The sequence below is a fragment of the Choloepus didactylus genome, chromosome 27, assembly GCF_015220235.1.
Source record: "Choloepus didactylus isolate mChoDid1 chromosome 27, mChoDid1.pri, whole genome shotgun sequence".
NCBI lineage: Eukaryota > Metazoa > Chordata > Mammalia > Pilosa > Megalonychidae > Choloepus > Choloepus didactylus.
The window spans coordinates 5,734,478-5,759,408 of record NC_051333.1 but is presented as its reverse complement, the minus strand read 5'-3'; the positions used below and the strand labels follow the sequence as shown (position 1 = coordinate 5,759,408).

The 24,931-nt window shown below is 41.9% G+C and overlaps 1 pseudogene; it reads left to right on the top strand.

Annotated features, from left to right (window-relative positions):
• Window positions 1–3,442: 3,442 nt before the first annotated feature.
• On the top strand, window positions 3,443–23,795 carry LOC119521880 (annotated as a pseudogene).
• The last annotated feature ends 1,136 nt before the right edge of the window (window positions 23,796–24,931 follow it).

Sequence of the window (24,931 nt, the reverse complement as noted above, 5' to 3'; positions counted from 1 at the left end):
TAAGTAGGGTGTAACTAATTTCACATAACATGTGTTCTGTCCAAGATTAACAATCAATGTCTCACACTATCTTCACTTAGTTGTACAATCATCATCATTCCCAATTTTAATCAATTATCAAAATGCAAAACACCCCAAATCTCTTATAAACCCCTAGGGATAAATACCCTAGTATTAGTGTGGTACTGGTAAGCTATTCCTATTAAATATAGTCTATAATTTGCAACAGGTAGTTTTTACCATATAACATACTGTTGTTAACTATTTGTACCAGTGTCATACCTTAGAAGTAGGTCATGCAAGCATTTATTTATGTTTGTAGTGCTAATCTCTGGGATACATGCCTTTAAAGAACCCCTTTCAATCATGTTCACCTTCAGTGTTGCGCTGATTCTTATAATCTCATCAATGAACTATCATCACCTCTGTCCATTCCCATAGATCCTGGTGATTTAATTTGCAAGAGACTGCCTTCTACACTTCTCCCTTTTCTGGATTTTGTTCTGTTTAGAATTCCCATCTCTACTGAAGTCAATGTTGATAAGCATATTCTTCTAGAAGATTTCCATTTCATCTAGGTTTCCTAGTTAATTCATACTGTGGTTGGCAAATGTTTTCTCCTGTCAATTATTGATATCACATTTTCTTTTGGACTTTTATTAAAAATTCTTCTCATGTACTTTGTGTGATTCCATTTCTCTGTCCATTAATTAAATGAAGACGATTCTCAGGAGTTAGGAGAGAAAACTTCCTGGGGAAGCAGAGAGTCCAGAGAGACACAATTGCTCTCTACCAGTTCCTCACTACTCAGATAACTGCATTTCCTCCCCACTTCCATGTGAGACCATGTCTGCCTTCAAAGGTGGTGGCAAATGAGCAGCTTACCCCAAACACTCCAATGATCTCTTTGGAGATGTTCATTATGAACCTGTAAAAGCTTCTTAGATTTGAGAATAGGGTCAAAGCTCTTCAGAACTATTCTTAGTTCCCCAAGTGTGAACTGTCATTGCAGCTACAGGGAAGTGATAATTGCAGTTCTCTGGGGAGGTGAGGTCACAGAATCACTAACTCATATTTTGGGGTCTGGCTGCCTCCCTCCCACACATGCTCTGGCTGTTGTGACTTTCACACTGAGCCCACCGTCCTAGCAGCAGGAAAGAGTCAGGTGAAAATTTTGAATTTTGCCTCAGAGGCAGAGTTTGTAAGGGAAGGAGGCATATTAGGAGTGCGTGGAAAGGTTCATGTCTGGAAAAGTGAGTCTCTGGGGTAGAAATGGATCCATTGCCAAAGCCACAGAGGACAGAGGAGAGATGCCTGAGGCACGGGTTCAGCTTATGGAGAGAGAGGAGGTCCAGATGCTAGACCAACTGCTGACTGCTGCTAATGGAATGCACTGAAATCTTCACTAAAGGTGGTTCTTGGTATTTAATCTAAGTGGCATCAAAATCTGAATGTTAAGGTGCTTAAAGATTCTAATTTGGAAATTAATCTACTATTCCATATGGTGTGCAAAAATCACATACACGTTTCAGAATTAATATAGTTATTTTGGTAAAACCCTGTGCATGTGATAATAAATATGATGGAGCAAATGTGAATTATCTCACTGTCAGCAGAAACAGTGTGAGTGAGTGGCAATTTATGAAATATAATTATTTTCCTGTAATTTGGGTGCAACATGCTTAATTAAGGCAGTAAATATCTCTGTTGAAAATGTCTGTGGTCTGTTATCATCATGAGACTATTTTCCTTCCTGAATTTAAGGAAAAGTTAGTTTTATAGTTGAGTGTTTCATACAGCAGATTAAATTAAAATTTTCCACAGTTTTAAAGCACATATGCTTCATGAGATTCTTTTTGGGTTTTCAAACATTTCAATACTAATCTTAGGCTCACTACTCATCAATGTATTCAATACACAATATTTAATATCTGAAAATTCCATTTTCCATATTTTTCTCATATTTTAATAGCTTTCACAAATCACATATGAATTATAGTTTCAGATAGTTTTTCTAAAATACCAAACTGATCATTATATGACGTCTGTTGAGGCTTAACTTAGTTTCTATCATAAAATACTTTATTACTTATTTATGTTTCATGTCTCGTTTTCAGGGCACAACATGACTTCATACAATATTTCAGCAATGTACTTTTGTTCCTGGCAAATAATGAAATGAATCTTTCTGTTGCTGTCCTAATATTTGCCCATATTCAATAAATGAAATTGCCATAGGAAATTATTAAGTGCATCCATAATTCAAAACCTCTGTATTGTCATTCATAAGTGATATTGTTCTCTTGTTCTCTTAGCCAAAAATGGGATATTATCACAACCAAACTCATGAAATGATATTAAGATATGACCATGTATATATATATTTGGATTATTTAAAGAACACAAACAGGTAGCTATGATAGTATAGCACAGTAATACGCAGTATGTGATTGCAACTAGGCTCCCCAGGTTCAAATCCTGACAGTACTGTTATTTAGATTAGACACTAACCTACCTGTAGCTAAATTATCCTCGTCTTTAACAGGAGAAAAATATTGTTCTTAACTTATAGAATATTAATCCAAATTGGGTAGAATATGTAAAGCATTATTAAGAGTGACCCATCCATTGTAAGTGCTGTATAAAAAAACATGACTAACTTGGGGAATCTTTTTTTAAATTCAGTTTTATTGAGATATATTCACATACTATACAATCATCCACAGTGTATGATCAACTGTTCACAGTACTTTCATATAGTTGTGCATTCATCACCCCAATCAATTTTTTAACATTTTCCTTACTCCAAAAAGAATAAAAATAAGAATAAAAATAAAAGTATAAAAGAACACCCAAAGCATTCCATTCCCCCCATCCCACCCTATTTTTCATTTAGGTTTTTGGCCCCATTTTTCTGCTCATCTGTCCATAAACTGGATAAAGGGAGTGTGAGCCACAAGTTTTTCATAATCACACAGTCACAGCATGTGAGCTACATAGTTATGCAATCATCTTCAAGAATCAAGGCTATCAGGTTGCAGTTCAACAATTTCAGGTGTTTCCTTCCAGCTATTCCAATACACTAAAAACTAAAAAGGGATATTTATATAATGCATAAGAATGCCTTCCAGAGTGACCTCTCAACTCCATTTGAAATCTCTCAGCCATGGAAGCTTTGTTTCATTTCTCTTCCCCCTTTGGTCAAGAAGATTTTCTCAATCCCATGCTGCTGGTCCAGGCTCATCCCCAGGAGTCATGTCCCATGTTGCCAGGGAGATTAACACCCCTGAGAGTCATGTCCCACATAGGGGGGAGGACACTGAGTTTACCTGCTGAGTGGGCTTAGAGAGAGAGGCCACATCTGAGCAACAAAAGAGGTTCTCTGGGGGAGACTCTTAAGCACAATTATAAGTAAGGCCCTGAGCTCTGGAAAAATGACAGCATGACCTCTGTGGATTTGCAAATGGGAATGAACTTCCTCTTCCAGATGGTCATTGGAATCCTGGGGAATATCTCACTCTTATTCCATTATATTCCCTTAGCTACAGTGGATGCAGGCCAAGGTCCACGGATTTCTTTCTAAAGCACATGACTGCAGCCAACTCCTTGGTCATTCGCTCTAGAGGAATCCCAGAGACAATGGTCATTTGAGGGTTGAAATATTTCCTAAGAGGTTTTGGATGCAAACTTTTTAAATATGTTCATAGAATGGCCAGGAACTTGTCCATAGGCACCACCTGTCTCTTGAGTATCTTCCAAGCCATCACCATCAGCCCAGGAACTCCAGGCAGGAAGAGCTTAAAGTAAATGCCACAAAGTTTATTGGTCCCTCCAATATCCTGTGCTGGATGTTGCATATGCTGGTAAATATAATTTTTCCTGTTTATATGATAGTCAAATGGAGGAACAGCGATATCACAAAGAAAAATGATTTGGGATACTGTTCTGCTCCCTTTCAAACAGAGTCACAGGCTCATTGTATATAGCTTTGATATCCTCCTATGAGGTATTCTGTTTGGGACTCATGATCTGGGCCAGTGGATTCATGGTTTTCACCCTATAAAGATATAAGCGGCAGGTCCAACACATTCATAGGAACAATCTCTCCTCCAGATCCTCCACTGAAACCAGAGCCAACCAAAGAATCTTTGCCCTGGTGAGCACCTTTATATCTTTATATACCCTCTCTGCAACATTTTATGTTTACTTGGGTCTGCTTAATAACTACAGTTGGTGGATAGTGAACACCTCTGCTCTAATTACTGTGTTCCCAACAGTCAGCCCCTTTATTTTCATAAGCTATGGCCCCCATCTATCAAGGTTCTGCTATGCCTATTGAGGAAGGAATACACAATTCCTTCATATCTTCAGAAGAATATGAATTGCTTGATCTAATCGTACCATGTACAATCATCGATGCACTCATCCTTCACAGAATTGTAAGCATAGTAATGAGCCTTAGTGTAGAGGGAGTAGCGAACAAGCAGACTGAGACTGTCTCATATTTAAGAGTAAATAATAATAGAAATTCTCATTGAAGTTTTATGTAGTTACATGCAAGTACTTAAATAATTGTATTTTTTTAATGACGGTGCAGTGGAGAAGTTCAGAGTCCATGTGATAATAAAACAGTCCTGAAATAATGTGGAAATAGTGGAAATTTCTTTGACTGTGTGACTTTTACTCTGGGATATTAAATATTCCCCAAATTGAACTGGGAATGGAAATGTAAGGACAGTCCCATAGAATGCAAATATCATGTATGATGGTACTTCAAGAAATGGGGTAGGGTAATTAAATGTGTGTGTGTATGTGTGTGTGTACCTATTTAGCTAAATATGAGCTCACATATATGTTTCCAGTTCTAATCAAGTATCACAACGTTGAGTGTAGCTTTCTCCCCTTGCTTATCTGCACTGATCTGTATTTATCAAGCACTATGAATTGATAAGGACCCACATCATTATAAGAACTATATTTTGCTCTGCTCTTCAAGCTTAAATATTATTAACTGTTATCACTGAATTATATATGTAAATGTGGTTAATAGGGAAAATTTTAGTGGTGTGTACATTGCTAGAAAAAAATTTAAAACAAAAACCATAGGAACGTACAACACAAAAATTTACCCTAATATAAACTATGAACTAATTGTACATTATAATAATATTCTCATATCAATTGTAACAGAGTTATCACAGTAGTGCAAAATGATTAAAAAGATGGTGTTTTTATGGGAACTCGGTATTTTGTGCATTATCTTTCTGTAAATCTACAAGTTCTCTAATAATAAAAATGCAAAACACTTAGAAACTATTTAAAAATTTATATATCTATATAAAAGTTATTAACACTTGAAAGATGTTTTTCCTTAGTTACTAAACCCTTTTGCATTTTTCAGTCCACTTCATGAGATAAAATTTCTAAAGGCCATTATAAATTTCCTGGTATTCTGAATTCTTCTGTAGGCAATGCAAGTAGTAATTAATACGCCCAGGCCATATGTCTATATTACTCCTCACCCCCAGCTGAGTTCTCCTAGTGGACAAGAAACAAAGGAAATATTCTTTGCTGTCTTCTCCTCATTAATCCAAGATTTCACTGCCTGCCACAATCACTGCATTAGGAGTGAGATCAGGCAAAGGATTCACACAGTTCTTAAGAGCTTAATTCACCACGGCACTACTCTCTAGTCTTGGCAGATGTTTATAGATGCAGCATTCTCTCATAAGAACATATAGAGGTTTCGTTATATATCAATGGGACCGCAACGCTCAAAAGTTTTGTTTTTGTACCTTCTCAGAAGTTTTGTAAAACACTGACTTCATTTCAGGAGTATAATAAAAATTTAATTCAAGCCTTAATACTTACAAATGACATAATTTCTAGTATATCTTAAACCTTTACCTATAAAAACAAAAACTTTATACCATAAAGACATAATCATATTGAATGTTTATAACATTATATCATAATCTCCAAGGTTAAAATGACCCAAATGCTGGATGGATAGATAAACAAACTGTAGTACATTCATATAACGGAATAACACTCAGCGATAAAAAGGAACAAATTATTGTTATATGCAAGGATATCAAAGATATCATGCTGAGATCAATTTCAAAAAGTTATATACTATATGATTGCATTTATATGACATTTTGCAAAACAAAGATATAGGGACAGAAATCAGATTGGTGCATCCCGGGAGTGAGGTGGGAGAAGGTATTACATTTCAAGGAGGCACAAAGGAAATTTTGGGGGAACTGAAAATCTCTATACATAGTTTGTATTGGTAGTCACATGATTCTATGTATTTATCAAAACTCATACAAGTTTTCACCTAAAAAAGTATGAATTTTATTTTAGGTAAATAATAACTCAACAGATCATACTTAAATAAGACATGTTATGTAATGTACATCCAATGGTAGTAAATGACATAGAAATAGAATAGTCACACACATTGTTTTAGCATCCTTGGCTGCTCAAAGCAATACCATGAAATGGGTTGACAAAAAGAATGTGAATTTGCTTGCTTATGGTTGAAGGGGGCAAATGTCCAAATGAAGGTGTCATTGAGGGGATGCTTTATTCCTGAAGATTGGCTGTGGTGATCCTTGGCTCCTCTGCCATATGGCAAAGCACATGGTATAATCTGCTGGTCTTTCCCTTCTTTTCTGGGTTTTGTTGATTTCAGTTTCTTGTTTCTGTGGCTTTTACTCTCTCTGCATTTCATTCTCTTAAGGACTCCAGTAATAGCATTAAGACCTATCCCGAATGAAGTGGGTCACACTTTAACTGAAGTAGCCTCATCAAAATGTCCTACTTACAATGGGTTTACACGATTGTACACAGGAATGGATTAATTTAAGAACATATTTTTCTGGGATACATACAGTTCCACACCACCACACTCATATACGATGAAAGTAAAAAGACCCCTCTTAGCAGAATTTTTACATGTTACAGTCCATTAAATTCAAGATACTATTCTTTATAAAGCATATAATAATTTTCAGTACATTTCTGTCAGTCAAGTTCTAGTGAAGGGACAGAATCTATCCCGGGTGTTTTCCTGAGAGCGAATGTTGAGGCAACACTGAGATTATCCCCAGCTAGAAGCTGGTCTCACCATCCAGGCTGGAGAGTCAGCAAAGCAGGAAGGTGAACTTACCGCAGCCCAGAAGCCAGGGCAACCAATAACCAGGGCCATCAGCAGGAGGAAAGACACTGCCCCTGACAAAGAAGCCAACAGAAAGGGACAAATCTCTCCCTCTCTCTTCTGGGAGAAGGCCCAGGATTTCCTCACTCCTGTACTGTGTCTTGAGCACCAGGAAGTGAGGTAAGGAAGAGCCAGTCTTCTGTATGACACCCAGGCTGCCTGAGTGACCTTGATGTAGGAGGAGTGCTGAGCTGGATGAGCCCAGACTGATGCACCCAAGTCAATGGGAGATATACCTGCTGCATCCTTACCCAGGTCATGCCCTTATAAATGGCCTCTGACCTGGATCACAGATCTGTTTTGAGGCTTTAGTGAAGTGTCAGCAGTTGTTCTCCTAGGGAGGATCAGGGCTGCTTGGCATGCCCATGTGCATCCTCTAGGGGACATCCCAGGTCTTCTCATGCTTGGGGCTGCAGCCAGCTTCAGAAGCCTTTCATTTCTTCTTTCCCAACTTCGAGCTGTCCTAAGTGCCAGTAGAAGGCCTTGCAGAGGAAGCTAGTGAGGGACAGATCTGCCTGCCATGGCTAGGCACCTCACACTCCCAGGATCTCCCCTGCACCTTCTTGGTGACCCTGCTGATCCCTTTCTCCAGCTCTGGACCCCTCAGTCCCTGGGAGTAAGCCAATCTGTGCCCTCTGGAGGGTCCACAAAAGCTCCTGATCTATGAGTCTTCAAGCACCTCTTAGCCCCTGAGTTTTGGTCTACCAGCCCATATCCTGAACAAGTTAACTCAGCACCTGTCTATTACCCTCAGGACAAACAAAGCAATATCCTAACTGTTATATCACAGTACCTGCCCATGGAATGGACTTTCATCTTCCTATAGAACTCCTCATCTGAGCTGTGCTCTCATTCAGTGGATAAAGTGAGAGTTTTGGTGAGCCACTGCCCCTAGTTCATCCCAGACACACAAGGAGCTAAGGTTGCAATGAAGCTTTGGTACTCAGGTGAGCTCCCTGCTTCCCATCCAGGGGAGACCGAGTTACCCCATCCCTTCATCCTCCTTGCTACAGAAAGGTACATCTTACCTGATTCAGCATTGCAGATGTTTCTGGATTCGGTCTTAGTTTCCCTGGAATTTCCTCCTCATCTAGTTTGGACTCTCACCCTGTAGAAGAAGAGAGAGTTTAGAGATTGGCCACCCTCCGGGCACATTTGACTCTCCAGTGAAACCTTGACCTACATTTGTGGGTTAGTCTCTCTACTGAGACAGATACAACATTGCCTAGTGTAAACCAGAGATATTTGGCTCCAGGGGATTATTGCCAATGTTCCTAACAATCTGTGAATACTATCAGCCATTTGTCACACTCCTCTCCTCAAGAAGAAGTAAACAAAGACCACTGACTTCATATCCCTGTCCCAACCCCTCCCTCCAGCCTTCAAACTCAGAACCTGAGGACCTGCCTCGCCTTTAGGCAGCGCAGGCGCTGTGGGAAGCGTGGGCTGAAGAGTCTGATGGAGGAGGGCTGCTCACCTCCACGCGTGCACTGGTCACGTCCACGCATGCGCAACTGAAGCCGGAAGTGAGGTTGAGACAGGGCCTGAGGCTCAGGGCTGCTCTTCCGGCCAATCCTCTCGGCTTCCTCAGGCGGGGCGGGGCTGAGAGAGATGCGAATGCTCTGGGTGAGAAAAGTGAGCAAAAAAGGGAAGCTGGAGGGAGGTAGGTGGGTACAGAGTTTTGGTGGTAATATGGTTTGCAGATATTTGCAAGTCCTGTGAATTATACAGCCACAGAGAGAATGTGTGACCGAGATGATGCAGCCGTCCCAGGTCTAAGGACCACCTTCACAATCCACAGGTGTGAGATCAAGGTGACCTGCCGTCCACATTCCGTGGGGTGGGTGACAGCAGGAGACAGAGTCACATTCACTCTGTAAAGGAATAAACAGGAGTGTTTCCACAACGATGGCTGATTTCTAGTGTCTACCAAGATAGTACAGACGGAGTTGCAAGGCAAGGAAAGTGTTTATTTGGGTGTCTTAGAATTGCAATTTTGGGAGCTTAGATTCGGGTAAAAATCCAAATTGTGTTCCGTTTCAGATATTCAAACAAGGGTTTTAAATTTAAAAAGAGGAAGTTAACACAAGCCATTTGTTAAGAATTATGATTGGTAGATATTTGAGGCTTTCCAAAAGCTCTTTAACCTAGATCACTTATTAGTTCTTTATCTTGTCGTTGGCTTCTGGTGTCTGGTGTGCATAAAATTCCTAGAAATGTTGCTGCTTGTGGTTTTACTCATTTTGGCAGTTTGTGATAACTGGCTGAGATCTGCATTAGAGTATCTTCCTGAATGGTCTCCCATCTCCATATTAAACCTCCTAGCCATAGTGTCTTATTTTTTTTCCTGTTAATATTTCCCCCTTTTTATCAAGATCTTTTACAGAATGTATTGCTGATCAACATTTAGTATTAACCTCCATCTGCTCCATTCAGGGTCGTCCTTGGAAGTCGTATCCCGTGTTGGGGGGATCCTGGTAATGAATTTATTTGCAGAACTTGCTTTATAGAGGGGGCCACATTTGAGCAACAAGAAGGTTCTCAGAGAGTGTCTCTTAGGCATTAATTATAATTAGGTGTGGTTTGTCATGATGAAAATAAGCTTTATATGTCCAAGGTTTAAGATCAGGGTTTTGGCACATTAACATGGCTGGGAATGAATAATTGTGGCTGATGTTTTAGGGATGAGACAACAACTAAGAAACTGTGTGAGATTGTTATGGAAAGTGTGTATGTGTGTATGTGTGTAAATACACTTATAAAATGTGGCTATGGATGTCTGGGTGTACATGCACCAGTGTGTTTGCATCTGTGTGTAAATGGGTAATTATGTGTGTGTGTTTGCATATGAATTAGAGCTTGTCCAACACTGTGGTTCTAATCCCTGACTAGGATATTGGGGGCATTAGACAGTATGCCTGGATCAAATTGTGGATTTATTTTTTGTAGGAAAAACCAAAGGACTAATTTGAACTCATATTTTAAGTTTCTTAATTATTTACAGAGGAAATTAGTGTTCATTAAGCAAATGTGTGTGTGTATTTGTGTGTGTGTGCTTAGAGAACTGTGAAAACCAGTCAGTGCCCTTGGATTGAGTAAGTACCACTGGTTTATCTGGTAGTTTAGTATTGCTGACAGGGTGATGCAGGAATGAGACACGGACACAAAGCTAAGAATTAAGGGAGCAGGGGGCCCACTTGCATCTCGTGCTAAGTGGATGACAGTGCAGCCTTGCTCCAGCTATTTATTTCAGAAGATCAGATGTATATGCTAAAGGTGCTCAGGTGGGGGAGAGCCCACCAAATACTTATGTTTACATCAGGTGCATACAATCTAGGTTTAAGACAATGGTAGTCACAAGACACACATCTTTACAGGGTGGGCCTGCATGGCATTCTATGCAGGCCTGCAGCTCAGCGTTCTAAGCCACCACCCCAGATATGCCTCAGGCAACATGGAAGACTCAGTTCCCCACATATCCCCCTTTTTATTTTAGCCGCTGGTTAGATCTCTGTCTGCCACTGGGGCTCCGATCTGAGCCGGGCGTGGGAAACAAAGTAGCCACGGGGCCAGGAGACCTCCCTTAAAAAGGGGTGAGGGTTCAGACCCTCACAAAGCTGGGGGGGTGAGGCTCTGTGCCCCACCTCTGTTGGCCCCCAAGTTTTCTCCTGATGGCCCCTCTGCGACTGTGCCTGTCTTACGTTGTTCCTTCCCTGAAGAATCTTACCTGTCTCTGGCTAACCAGCCATCCTCCGGGGCCATACAGGGTGATGTAAGGGAGGGGCAATGCCCCCCAAGAGGGTTAGTTTTGTCTCCTTGGCAGCCTATGCCCCGTGTGTAAGAAAGGAATAAGTTTCGTTTTCACATAGAGACAGCATGGAATAAGGGAAATGGAGGCAAAACCAGTTTAAACAAGCCCCAGACAAAGAGAAGAGAGAATCTGCCTGATGTAAAGAGACATGAGGTAGTATCAGAGGCGGGAACTCACAGCAAAAAATAAAAATTTGGGGGGGCATTGGCTAATCAGTTCAAAATCTCAATAATGAGCTAGTTGGCTCTCTGGGATTGGCTGTACAAATTAAAATCTCAAAAGATGAATTAGTTAGTGTTCTCGGATAGGCTGTAACCTCTGTAGTACCCAGTCAATGGGGAAACAGGGGAGGGACTTGCGAATTAGGAGTAGGGGATTTAAACATCGCCATTCTCTTCCTCTGGCGCGCCAGCCTCCCGCGTGTTTGGCTGGACGCCCCATCTTGCAAGATTGTAAATAAATTCTTTTCTCCTCCAGAACTGAGAGAGCGTTTATTCCCTTACAGGCACCGCTTTATTTCTGACAACTTGGGGGCTCGTCCGGGACGAAAAACAAAAGCAGCAGGCTAAAGTCATGATAGCCACTGTTGACCACTTGGTCAAGAAAAGATTAGAAACAGGAAATGGGGGATGCAGACAGAGGCGAGATAGGGGAGGGGGCTGGGCTGATTTAAAAAAAGGAGCAAGGAAAATGCAGAACTCTGCAGGGTGTTATCATTGTGAAAAGCCTGGCCATTTCAAAAGGGAGTGCCCAGACTTACAGAAGGAGGGTCGAGTTATACCGCTAATGAATTTTGAAGACTAGGAGAGTCAGAGGCTCCTCATCTCAGAAGCCCACCGGGAGCCTTTAGTAAATTTAAAGGTGGGCCCATATCAAGAGGAAATTACATTCTTGGTAGACACTGGAGCAGCTTGCTCCTCTGTAAATCATCTTCCAAAGGGGGCCAGGCTCTCTGGCAGTTCCCTCACCGTCACAGGGGTAAAAGGGGAGGGATTTAAAGTTCCCATTCTTGAACCTACTAACATTTGTTGGGAAAATAATCAAATCATAGCTCCCTTGTTGCACATCCCAGAAGCTGGGAGTAATTTATTAGGAAGAGACCTAATAATACCTATGGGACTGGATTTAGAGGTAAGGAATGGACGGATTGAGGTTTTGGCCCTGCTCACTGAAGAAGATGAAAGAGACATTAAGGAGGAGGTATGGGTAAAAGAAGGAAACAGGGGAGGGTTGCAAATTCCCCCAATTAAAATCAAGTTAAAAAAGGAAGGGGAGGTCGTGTGCCAGAAACAATATCCTATTCCTCTTAAAGGAAGACAGGGACTCCAACCCATCATTGAGGGTCTCCTTCGGGATGGACTCTTGGAAACCTGTATGTCCTCTTTTAATACTCCCATTCTCCCCATTCAGAAACCAGATGGTAGCTGGAGAATGGTGCAGGATCTAAGGGCCATTAATAAAATTGTCCAGGTTCGACACCCTGTAGTTCCTAATCCTTACACTCTCCTGAGTAAAATTCCCTTCCATCATAAGTGGTTTAGTGTAGTAGATTTAAAGGATGCCTTCTGGGCCTGTCCCCTTGATCCAGAAAGTAGAGACCTGTTTGCCTTTGAGTGGGAAGGTCCCTTCAATGGGCGAAAGCAGCAATACAGATGGACGGTCTTACCTCAGGGTTTCACGGAGTCCCCCAATCTCTTTGGGCAAGAGTTAGAGAGGGTACTGGAAAAATTTCCAGTCCCACCTGAAATCACCCTTCTGCAATATGTAGATGATCTATTAATATCAGGTAAAGAAAGGCAAGTGGTGGCTCAAGCTACGAAAAATCTACTGAACTTTTTAGGGGAACAAGGATTAAGGGTATCTAAAAGTAAACTGCAATTTGTAGCAAGGGAAGTTAAGTACCTAGGCCACCTCATAAGTGAAGGAAAAAGAAAAATCCATCCAGAAAGAATCCAGGCCATAGTAGAGTTGCCTCTTCCTCAAACAAAAAGAGAGCTAAGAAAATTCCTGGGATTGGTAGGGTACTGTAGATTGTGGATAGATTCTTTTGCATCTCGAACTAAAGAGCTATACCAAAAATTACTAGAGGAAGAGCCTGACAAGATAGAATGGGAGGAAGTGGAAATAAAGGCATTAAATGAACTCAAGCAGGCACTGGTGCAAGCTCCTGTTCTAGCACTTCCTTCCCTCGAAAAACCCTTTCACCTGTTTGTTACAGTAGATAAGGGAACAGCTTTGGGGGTCCTAACCCAAATCTGGGGAGGCCAAAGAAGGCCGGTGGCTTTCCTTTCGAAGGTTTTAGATCCAGTCTCTAGGGGGTGGCCTGGGTGTGTTCAAGCCATTGCAGCAACTGCCCTTTTAGTAGAAGAAAGCAGGAAATTAACCTTTGGAGGGGCATTAGTAGTTAGTACTCCTCATCAAGTGAGAACTATTCTGTCTCAAAGGGCAGGGAAATGGTTAACTGATTCTCGAATCTTAAAATATGAAGCAATCCTAATGGAAAAAGATGATTTGGTCTTAACAACAGATCATAGCCTAAACCCGGCCTCCTTCCTCTGGAAGGGGCCTGAGCAAGTAGAGACCCCTGAGCATGACTGTTTAGACCTAATTGAATACCAAACTCGAGTCCGACCTGACCTAAGGGATCTTCCCCTGCACTCGGGGGAAAGACTGTTCATAGATGGATCCTCCAAAGTCCTAGAAGGAGAAAGGCACAATGGCTATGCAGTTGTGGATGGGATAACTTGTGAAGTAAAAGAAGCTAGCCGATTGCCCAATAAGTGGTCAGCTCAAACTTGTGAATTGTATGCACTAAATCAAGCCCTCAAATTATTAGAAGGAAAGGATGGTACAATATACACTGACTCTAAGTATGCCTTTGGGGTAGTCCACACCTTTGGAAAGATCTGGGAAGAAAGGGGATTAATCAATAGCAAAGGAAAAGAACTGGTTCATGGGGAATTGGTGAAACAAGTATTAACCAATCTACTCTTACCTAGAGAAATATCAGTGGTGCATATAAATGGACACCAGAAGGGACCTACTTTTGAGGCAAAAGGCAATAGGTTGGCTGATGAAAAGGCTAAGGAGGCCTCTCTCTACCCCCCTTTAAAAATAATGATCCTAATACCCTCTATCCCTAAGGAATTTGGGGTCCCTACATTCTCTGCCAAAGAAGTAAAAGAGTTGAAACAGTTAGGAGCAACCTTAAATGATCAGGGGAAATGGTTTCTCCCAGATGGCAGACAAATGTTAAATAAACAAATAATGAGGGAGATATTAGCAGTCCTACACCAGGGGAGTCATTGGGGGGTACAAGCCATGTGTGATGTAGTACTTAGACAATTTGGATGTGTAGGCCTTTATACAGTTGCTAAACAAATCTGTGAGCGGTGCATAATTTGTCAAAAAAATTAATAAAAAGGTTTTAAGAAAACAGGTACAAGGGGGAAGAGAGCCGGGCCTGAGACCATTCCAGAGCATTCAAGTTGATTATACTGAAATGCCACCAATCGGTCGTTTAAAATATATTTTGGTAATTGTCGACCACCTCACTGGATGGGTGGAAGCCTACCCTCTATCCTCAGCTACAGCATTGGGAACTTCTAAAGTTATCCTTGAACAAATCATTCCCCGTTATGGGTTAGTGGAAAATATAGACTCTGATAATGGCAGTCACTTTACCTCCTGTGTGTTGCAGAATGTCATGAGAAGCCTGGGTGTCACTTGGGACTTCCACACTCCCTGGCATCCACCATCCTCTGGGAGAGTGGAAAGAATGAATCAAACCATAAAGAAACATCTTTCTAAATTAGTTTTGGAAACAAAGTTACCTTGGATCAAGTGCTTACCTATAGCTCTACTAAGAATCAGGACTGCCCCTAGAAAAGAACTGGGAATTTCCCCTTATGAAATGCTTTTTGGTTTGCCTTTCCCCAGGTGGACTGGAGAGCTCCCCTCCCTAGACACAAAAGATCTTTTTCTTAAGAATTATATACTGGCCTTGTCTTCTACTTTATCATCTCTCAGGCACTGTGGACTGCTGGCTCAGACCCCGCCTCTTGAATTTGCTGCCCATCGACATCAGCCTGGCAGCTGGGTTCTGATCCGGTCGTGGAAAGAATCCAAACTTCAACCGATCTGGGAAGGACCCTATCAGGTCTTGCTGACAACTGAGACGGCAGTCCGAACGGCAGAAAGAGGCTGGACTCATTACACACGAGTGAAGGGACCGGTGCCTGAACCAGACGATAAGTATCCAGCAACTCAACCTGAATCCTGGAAAGTGACTCCTACCTCAGATCCCCTAAGGATCACTTTAAATAGGCAACAGTTGAAAGAACATACTAGGAGGGAGGAAGGGCTGAATTAAACCCTATGTTTGCATTGTGCTCTGTGTATAGCTTAATGATGAAATTGCTTATACTGATCATAATGTTCTATATTCAAGGAGTAACAGGTTCTGCTAAGCTGGTTATAAGTGTAGTCAAAGGCTTAAAGTCTCAAACTGTACAATTTGATGTTTGTCAAGTAATGAGCTGTAAAAATCTAAAACGTCAGCAACAACTGAGTGAGGAATATAAGCATTTATGTAAGCAGACTGTTCAAATAGAAAGCAAGATTGTTGGGGGGCGAACATTTGAGAGTATAACTTATGAGACACCTAACCCCTGTTATTCTTGGGACACTGCTTGGTGGACCACACAGTATGAGGGATGGGTCTTACCCAGGTTGGAGGAAAAACCATTAAGGGAAACTTGGCTGGAATTTAACTCTCCAGTTCAAATTGACCCCAAGGTCATTAGAACACTTAAGACCAAAGACTTAAAGCAAACCACAGAAATAGAGACAGGTTATGGAAATACAAATGCCTGGGTAGAATCGGGCAAACATACCATCCAGAGTCTAAACAGAAGTGACTGTTATGCTTGTACAACCAAACAACCCACTGTTCAGATTATGCCCTTCCCCTTGGGGATGAAAAAGCATGAAAGGGAGTTTAAATGTATAACACTCCTCTTTCAAAATGCTACTCCTGGTGAAAGTTGTAGTACGTTGTCCTCCCTTTTCCCTCCAGTCCAGAAGGGAAGTGTCAAAGCCATACCAGCGTCTCACCTCGGTCCCGGAAACCACTCTGCCTGTCTCTCCAGATGGGAAGAAGGGCTCCAGGATCTTGGTACCATGGCTCTGTGTACACAGGTGTGGAATGTGAGCAAGGATAGTACTGGCAACTTCTCCAGCCTAACTATACCCCGAGCAGACCTCTGGTGGTACTGTGGGAAGGGCATCCTCTGGCCAACACTACCTGAAAGGTGGGGAGGAACCTGTGCTCTGGTTCAATTGGCTATCTCATTTACCCTGGCATTTGAAAGTAATAAAAAAGTACCAACCCAAGGCAAAGGAGAAAAGAAAAATGTACAAAGTGTACCTAGTTCCTTCAATAAAAAAATGTTTGTAGATAGTATAGGGGTTCCCCAGAAAGTTCCTAATGAGTTTAAAGCTAAAAATCAAGTAGCTGCAGAATTTAAATCGTCCTTATTCTGGTGGGTCACCATCAATAAAAATGTCAATCATCAGCTAAAATTTATCAACTATACCAGGGATGTCATTAAAGAAATAGCAGAACAGTTAGATGCCACTAGCCGAATGGCATGGGAAAACAGAATGGCCCTAGACATGATGCTAGCTGAAAAAGGAGGCATCTGTGCTATAGTTGGGGGAAATTGTCGCACATTCATCCCCTATAATACCGCGCCTAATGGAACTATCACCAAAGCCCTACAAGGCTTAACAGCCTTATTTCAGAAACTAGAAAAGAATTCTAGCATTAACAACCCACTCATAGAATGGTTGGAAAATTGGTTCGAGAAATGGAAAGGAATTGCAACATCTATTTTAATTTTCCTTATCATTCCAGCCAAAATGTTTATAACAGCTGGGTGCTACATAATCCTGTGTGCTCAAAGGCTAGTTCAAAAACCCATCAAAACCACTAGAATCAAAAATAAGAAAGATCCGTATGATGAGGAATGTGAAAAAGCCCTTAGCAAATTTGAGAATCTAAAATGTGAAAACTAAAAGTGTTTAAAAAAGAAAGAGGAGGGAATCTGTAAGAAAGGAATAAGTTTCGTTTTCACATAGAGACAGCATGGAATAAGGGAAATGGAGGCAAAACCAGTTTAAACAAGCCCCAGACAAAGAGAAGAGAGAATCTGCCTGATGTAAAGAGACATGAGGTAGTATCAGAGGCGGGAACTCACAGCAAAAAATAAAAATTTGGGGGGGCATTGGCTAATCAGTTCAAAATCTCAATAATGAGCTAGTTGGCTCTCTGGGATTGGCTGTACAAATTAAAATCTCAAAAGATGAATTAGTTAGTGTTCTCGGATAGGCTGTAACCTCTGTAGTACCCAGTCAATGGGGAAACAGGGGAGGGACTTGCGAATTAGGAGTAGGGGATTTAAACATCGCCATTCTCTTCCTCTGGCGCGCCAGCCTCCCGCGTGTTTGGCTGGACGCCCCATCTTGCAAGATTGTAAATAAATTCTTTTCTCCTCCAGAACTGAGAGAGCGTTTATTCCCTTACAGGCACCGCTTTATTTCCGACACGTGGCCTCCATGCCCAACAATGGTTTGGACCCAGGCAGCCAAAATAAGGAGGAGGGAAAACTGAACGAACTGTTGCCTTGTTGCAGCAATGGGGGGTTAGGAATATAAGCCCAATAGGTATAATTTTCAGAATGAGCACATGCTGGAGATATAATTTCTCTATCTGCCCCCAAGTTGGATGTCGGGCTTCCCTGGTTCGGGGTATTGGCCCGATCACTGTTGTCTTCAGTGTCAGACCCTGGAACTGCATCACTGGTGGCTCAGTGTCCCACAGGAATTTTCTTTTCTTTGCTGGGTTCATGGTACGGCTTCAGTTGTCGGGCCAGTATCCAAAGTGGTGCTCGCCCGTCACCTGGGGAGACACAAGCATAACCTCTTCCCCATGTTAATAAACTACCCATTGTCCATTCATTAGTTAGCATGTCCTTCCACCATATAGGAGGTGCTTTATGGAAATAATGTTTCAGTGTTGTTTTTTCAGCTGGAAAATGTCGTTCTGTGGCAGTGCCACCCAGTTTTTCATAAAAATTTAGAAAATTTAAAGTAAATAAAGCTTTTGATAATCATTCATGGGGAGTTCCATCATCTCCCCCTTTTTGTTTTGTTAACATAGTTTTTAAAGTATGATGGGCACGCTCAACAATAGCTTGTCCTTGAGGATTATAAGGAATACCAGTGGTATGATGAATGCCCCAAGTCGTAGTAAAAGTAGTAAATTTTGTAGATGTATAGGCTGGGCCATTATCAGTTTTTAAAGCACGGGGCAAGCCCATAGAGGAAAAACAGGCAAAAAGGTGAGTACGAACATGTCGAAATGTTTCACCGGTTTGTGCTGTGGCCCAAAGAAAGCCAGAGTACGTGTCAATGCTGACATGAACTGTGGCTAAACGGCCAAAGGAAGGGATATGAGTAACATCCATTTGCCATAAATCATTAGGGGCTAGACCACGAGGGTTAACACCAGGATCCTGCAAAGGTGGAGCAGTAAGTAGTTGACAATTAGGACAAGAAGAAACAATATCTTTAGCTTGTTTTCTAGTAAGGGAAAATCGAGTCATGAGTCCTTACACATTAAGATGAGTAAGCGAGTGAAAATGAGAAGCTTCTGAAATAACAAGCAGTAATAATTTATCCGCAGCAGCATTGCCAGCTGCTAAAGGGCCTGGGAGGTTGGTATGGGAACGAACATGGGTAATATAAAAAGGAGATACACGAGCACGAATAGCTGATTGTAGCTCAAGAAAAAAGGTTAAATAAACAAGGAGGCAACTGTTGCTTAATGGATGCTGTTTCAATTTTACTAACTACATGAACAACATAGGCAGAATCAGATAAAATATTAACAGCCTCAGAAAAATCTGTTAAGACGGCTATTACAGCAGCCAGTTCAGCTTGCTGGGCAGAGAAATGAGGAAGATCTAAAACTTTGGACTTAGGGCCAGTATAGGCAGCTCGACCTTTAGATGACCCATCGGTAAAAACAATGGGTGCATTGATTAAAGGCTCACAAGAAGTATACTTAGGCAGTATCCATTGCGTACGTCGAATGAACTGGAAAAGATCATTTTTTGGATAATGATTATCCACCTGGCCAACATAGTCAGCTAGAGCAATTTGCCAGGCTAGATGTTGTTGCAAAATAACTGAGAGTTCTTTAGCAGTTATAGGGAGCAGAATTAAACAAAGGTCAAAACCATTGAGTTGTTTTGCCTTTTTTCTGGCTTGAGCAACTAAAGTAGCTAAGAGATCTAGATAAGGGGAAATGGATTTTACAGAAGAATTGGGCAAGAAGATCCATTCTACAAGCTTATCATTTTGCAAAAGCAAGCCTGTGGGGTATTTGGGAGTGGAAAAGATAAGTAGAGATAAAGGTTGTGTAGGATCAACAGGGGATATCTGAGCTTGTTGAACTTTAGCTTCCACTAATTGTAATTCCTTCTCTGCAGCTGAAGTTAAAGATCTAGGGCTGTTTAATTTAGAATCTCCACAAAGGAGAGAAAATAGGTTGGAGAGCTCATAGTTAGCTATGCCTACTTTGGGGCGAAGCCAATTAATATCCCCTAGTAGTTTTTGTAAATCATTTAAGGTGGTAACAGCATCTCTGCGGAGTTGTACTTTTGAGGGTTGAATTGTAAGTCTATTGATACTAGAACCCAAATACTGTACAGGTAAAGTATGTTGCACTTTGTCAGCAGCAATATGCAATCCTACATTCTGTAAAGCTTTTCGAACAGCATAGAACAAAGCTTCTACTTCAGTCTCCTGAGGTGCAGAGCACAAAATATCATCCATATAATGGATTATATAAGCTTTAGGAAAATTTAAATAGACAGGCTGTAAAGCACGGTGGACATAATATTGACATACTGTAGGACTATTTAGCATACCTTGTGGTAAAACTTTCCACTGATATCATTTAGAAGGGGTTTTATTGTTAAGGCACAAAATAGTAAAAGCAAATTTTTCCTTGTCTTGATCAGCTAAAGGGATGGAAAAGAAACGGTCTTTAATATCAATGACCACTAAAGCCCAGTTTTCAGGAATCATGCTAGGATTGGGGAGCCCAGGTTGTAAAGGTCCCATGGGCTGAATGACAGCATTAACACCTCTTAGGTCGGTTAACATTCTCCATTTTCCTGATTTTTTCTTTATCGGGAACACAGGAGAATTCCAAGGACTAAAAGACTCTTCGATATGCTGCAAGGACAATTGTTCTTGAACCAATTCATGTAAAGCCTCTAATTTTTCTTTTGTAAGCGGCCACTGCTCTACCCATACTGGTTTTGTTGTAGTCCATACTAATGGGACAGGTTGGGGGGGCAAATGAACAGCGGCTGCCACTAAAAAGGTTTATATCCTAAACCAAATTGGTCACATTTTGGTGAGACTTGTGTGGGTGAAGGGGTACCTTGCAAACGTACGCCAAGCTCACAGCTAGGGGCAGACCCCATATTTGCCATCATGTTGTGGCTCTGAATACTGTACACTCCACTAGGAGGAGGGATATGTACAGTAGCACCCCATTGGTCAAGTAGGTCTCTGCCCCAAAGATTAAGAGGCAGAGCAGCCACATAAGGTTGTAAAGTGGCCTTCTGTCCCTCAGGGCCAAGGCAAGGCAAAATACAAACACTTTGCATAAGTCCCTGAGGGGAGCCTAGGCCTACAACAGTAATTCGTGCCTTTTGCAAAGGCCAATGTCAGGGCCAATGTTATTGACTAATAATAGAGACATCTGCACCTGTATCTATAAGCCCAGTAAAGCTATGCCCGTGAATTGTAAGAGTACACATAGGGCGTGGCTCCTGCAGAGCCTCTGTGAGAAAAATTCCTGCCTTTCCTGTGCTACCCAAACTTCCATTTTCCCAATTTTTTGAGGAAGAACCAACAGGTACGTAAGGTAATAATAAGAGTTGAGCAATTTTTTCACCTTTATGGGCAGTCCATGGAATAGAAGAAGACATGACCACCTGAATTTCCCCAGTATAGTTAGAGTCAATGACTCCAGTGTGTACACGAACACCCTTAAGATTGAGAGAACTGCGTCCAAGCAAAAGACCCACCGTCCCTTTAGGTAAGGGGCCATAATAGCCAGTGGGGACCTTAACAGGATTATTGGGGAGAAGACATACCTCAGCATTGGTAGCGAGGTCTACTGCTGCGCTCCCTTTCTGTGAGGGGCTGGGAGCCCGCCCCGATTGCCGTTTCCCGAAAGGAAAGATCCCGAAAGGATCTTACGAAAAGCAGATCGGCACTGGTTAGCCCAGTGTAGACCTTTTTGGCATTTTGGGCACATACCAGACTGCTTTTCTGGAGATTTATTTTTAAAGTGACCGCATTCTTTTCTGGTATGACCCACTTTTCCACAGGAAAAGCATTTTCCTGGGAAACGAGAGCCAACTCTTAAATTAGCCGTGGCTTGAGCCATCATTTCTGCTTTATAACCTTCAGTCCCAATATCTTGGCATAAACGAATATAGCCAGTAAGATCAGCTTTACCTTTAAATGGGGCAATGGCTCGTTGACAATCTTTATTAGCATTTTCTTAGCTAGTAGCTGCAAAATAGTATCGGCAGCCTCTGAACTAGTAATCTGCCGGTGTATTGCTTCTTGGAGCCGGGCTATGAAATCTGGATACGATTCTTTTGGCCCTTGTAAAACCTTTTGAAAGGATTGTGCAGCTTTACCCTTAGCTTCAATTTTGTTCCAAGCTTGCAAACAACAACGGCGAATCTGCTCGATTGCCTGATCATTATAAACAGACTGATTTTCAACAGTGGAATAAGCTCCGTGGCCCAGTAATTGATCTAAATTTATATTTACTTTCTGTTGTCGATTATGTGCAGCCTGTCGTTCTGCATGCTCAGTCCACCAAATCCTAAATTGTAGATATTCTCCTGGGCTAAGGACTGTACGGGCTAATGTGGTCCAATCTATGGGAATTAGACGAGAACCTTCAGCTAAACTTTGCAATATGCCAGCTGAAAAAGGGGAATGAACCCCATACGTTTGTACAGCTTTTTTCAATTCTTTAAGAACTGCAAATGGGACATGCTCATGGAAGTAAGTATAAACTCCATCAGGATAATTAGCATCTCGTCCAGGAGGCACTTCCTCACGAACCGTAACAGGGAAGGCAACAGGACAACACATGGCCTCTAAAACTCCTTGCCGCCTGGCTTCTGCCAGACCCTGCTGCATGCCAGAGAGGCGGGCAGGTTTAGCTGCCGGGGTACAGCTACGTGCAGGAAGGGGCGGCCGAGGAGGCGGGGGCCGTTCCTCCCAGCAAGGCGCGGAAGGAGGTTTGGGGCATTGACAAGAATAAAATACTGGATCTTTTTTACCCTTATCATCATTAAAAAGAGGATTGGGATCAGTTTTGTCATCAGACTCATATTCTTCCTCATCATCAGTTTTTAAAATTTCAAGAACAGACTTAATTAAAGACCATGTAGACCAAATAGTAACAGGTAAATCAGCTCCTTGCATATGTTTTTGTTTCAATTCCTTACCTACCCGCTCCCAGTCATGCAGTTCAAGGGAGCCAAGGGTAGGGAACCAAGAGCAGTATTTTTCAATAACCTGTAGCAATTCTAAGATTTGTGACTCCCCCACCTTGACACCGCTGGCCCGCAGCAGCTGCTGTAAGAGGGAAATATAGGAAACATGTTTATTGTGTCCTTCAACATTACCCATTACCCTGCTTATAATGCTCAGGGTTGTTCTACAAGGAACGCATACAAAAGACGGCCGTCACCTCCACCCGAGTTCCAGTGTTGCTGTACCTCAGTCGTTCAAGCGATTCTTCTGTCAGGAACCAGGTCCGGTTCTTAATGCCCCACGTTGGGCGCCACTTATTGCTGACAGGGTGACGCAGGAATGAGACACGGACACAAAGCTAAGAATTAAGGGAGCGGGGGGCCCACTTGCATCTCGTGCTAAGTGGATGACAATGCAGCCTTGCTCCAGCTATTTATTTCAGAAGATCAGGTGTATATGCTAAAGGTGCTCAGGTGGGGGAGAGCCCACCAGAGAGCTATGTTTACATCGGGTGCGTACAATCTAGGTTTAAGACAATGGTAGTCACAAGACACACATCTTTACAGGGTGGGCCTGCATGGCATTCTATGCAGGCCTGCAGCTCAGCGCTCTAAGCCACCACCCCAGATATGCCTCAGGCAACATGGAAGACTCAGTTTCCCACAAGGATACTGTTCTACTGAATATCATGACAGAAGTGCAGACTCACTCTATGCTGCATTGTTATCATTCCCTGATGCTCTGTGTTTGGGGCTCATGCTCTGGGCCAGCGGCTCCATGGTTTCCATCCTGTACAGGCACAAGCAGCGGGTCCAACACATCCACAGGACCAGCCTCTCCCCCAGGTCCTCCCCTGAGTCCAGAGCTACACAAACCATCCTTTTACTGGTGAGCACCTTTGCATCCTTTTACACTCTCTCTGCCATCTTTCAGGTTTGTATTGCTCTTTTTGATAATCCCAGTTTGTTGCTTGTGAACATGGCTGCACTATTCGCTGCATGTTTCCCATCTGTCAGCCCCTTCATTCTCATACGCCAAGGCTCTAATGTATCCAGGCTCAGTTTTTCCTGTGTGAGGAATATGAAGGCTCCTAATATTATTAGAAATACATAGCATTTTAATTTTTTACAGTGATCATTTGTTTATTCAGCAGTACCTACAGACCTGGAAGCACAGTTTTGAATCTGTCACAGGACAATAGAGCGGTGAGCAGGACAACATGAGATTCTGCCCCAGTAATACAACAATAAATAGAAATAGCTAATGTAAATGAAATCTTATGTAATTAGTATGGATATACTTACAAAATTGATGTTTTATTAATGATGCAGGGAATCTTTGTGTGTGCCACTTTCAACTTGACAAATTGAACTTCTGAAATAAACCAAGCATAGAATTTTGGAGAATTTCCTTGAGAACAGACATTGGAGAGGGTCTTTCAGGAAACTGAAGAAACAGGTTCTGAAGTAATAATGAGGTAGCATGGGGTGAAACTGGACAACAAATTCAGTTTAGGTAAGAGTGTTGGTGACTGTGATGGTTAGGTTCATGTGTCAGCTTGGCCAGGTGGTGGTACCCAGGTGTCTGGTCAAGCAAGTACTGGCCTGCCCATTGCTGTGAGGATGTTTGTGGCTGCTTGATCAACCAGAATGCTGGTTTGTTAAATCATCGGTCAATTGGCTGCAGCTGTTACTGATTACATCAACAAAGGGTGTGTCTTCCACAATGAGACAATGCAATCTGCTGGATTTAATCCAATCAGTTGAAGACTTTTAAGCGAGACAGACAGAGGACCTTCACTACTTCTTTGGCTGACCAGCAAAGCATTTCCTGAAGAGTTCGTTGAAGTTGCCAGTTTGTTCTTGAGGAGTTAATCGAACAAGTTCCTCGAAGTTGCCAGTTTGCTGCCTGCCCTACGGAATTTGGACTTTTGCATGCCCACAGTTGTGTGAGACACTTCTATAAATCTTATATTTATAGATATGTTTACAGATATCTTTTGTTGATTCCATTTCCCTAGAGAACCCTAATACAGTGACCATTCTATGGAATTTGTATTAAATCCTTAGAGCAATGGCAATCATTTGAAATATAATTATGTGGGGTTGTATTAGCATATATAAAACATTCTTATGCAGAAATAGCCAGATTCAACTGCATTGGGATAAAGGATAGCGCAAAATATGTTTTTACTGATTGAAAACACAATCAGGTAAATGTGGACAGTTAAAAAACAAAGTCTGGTAGAA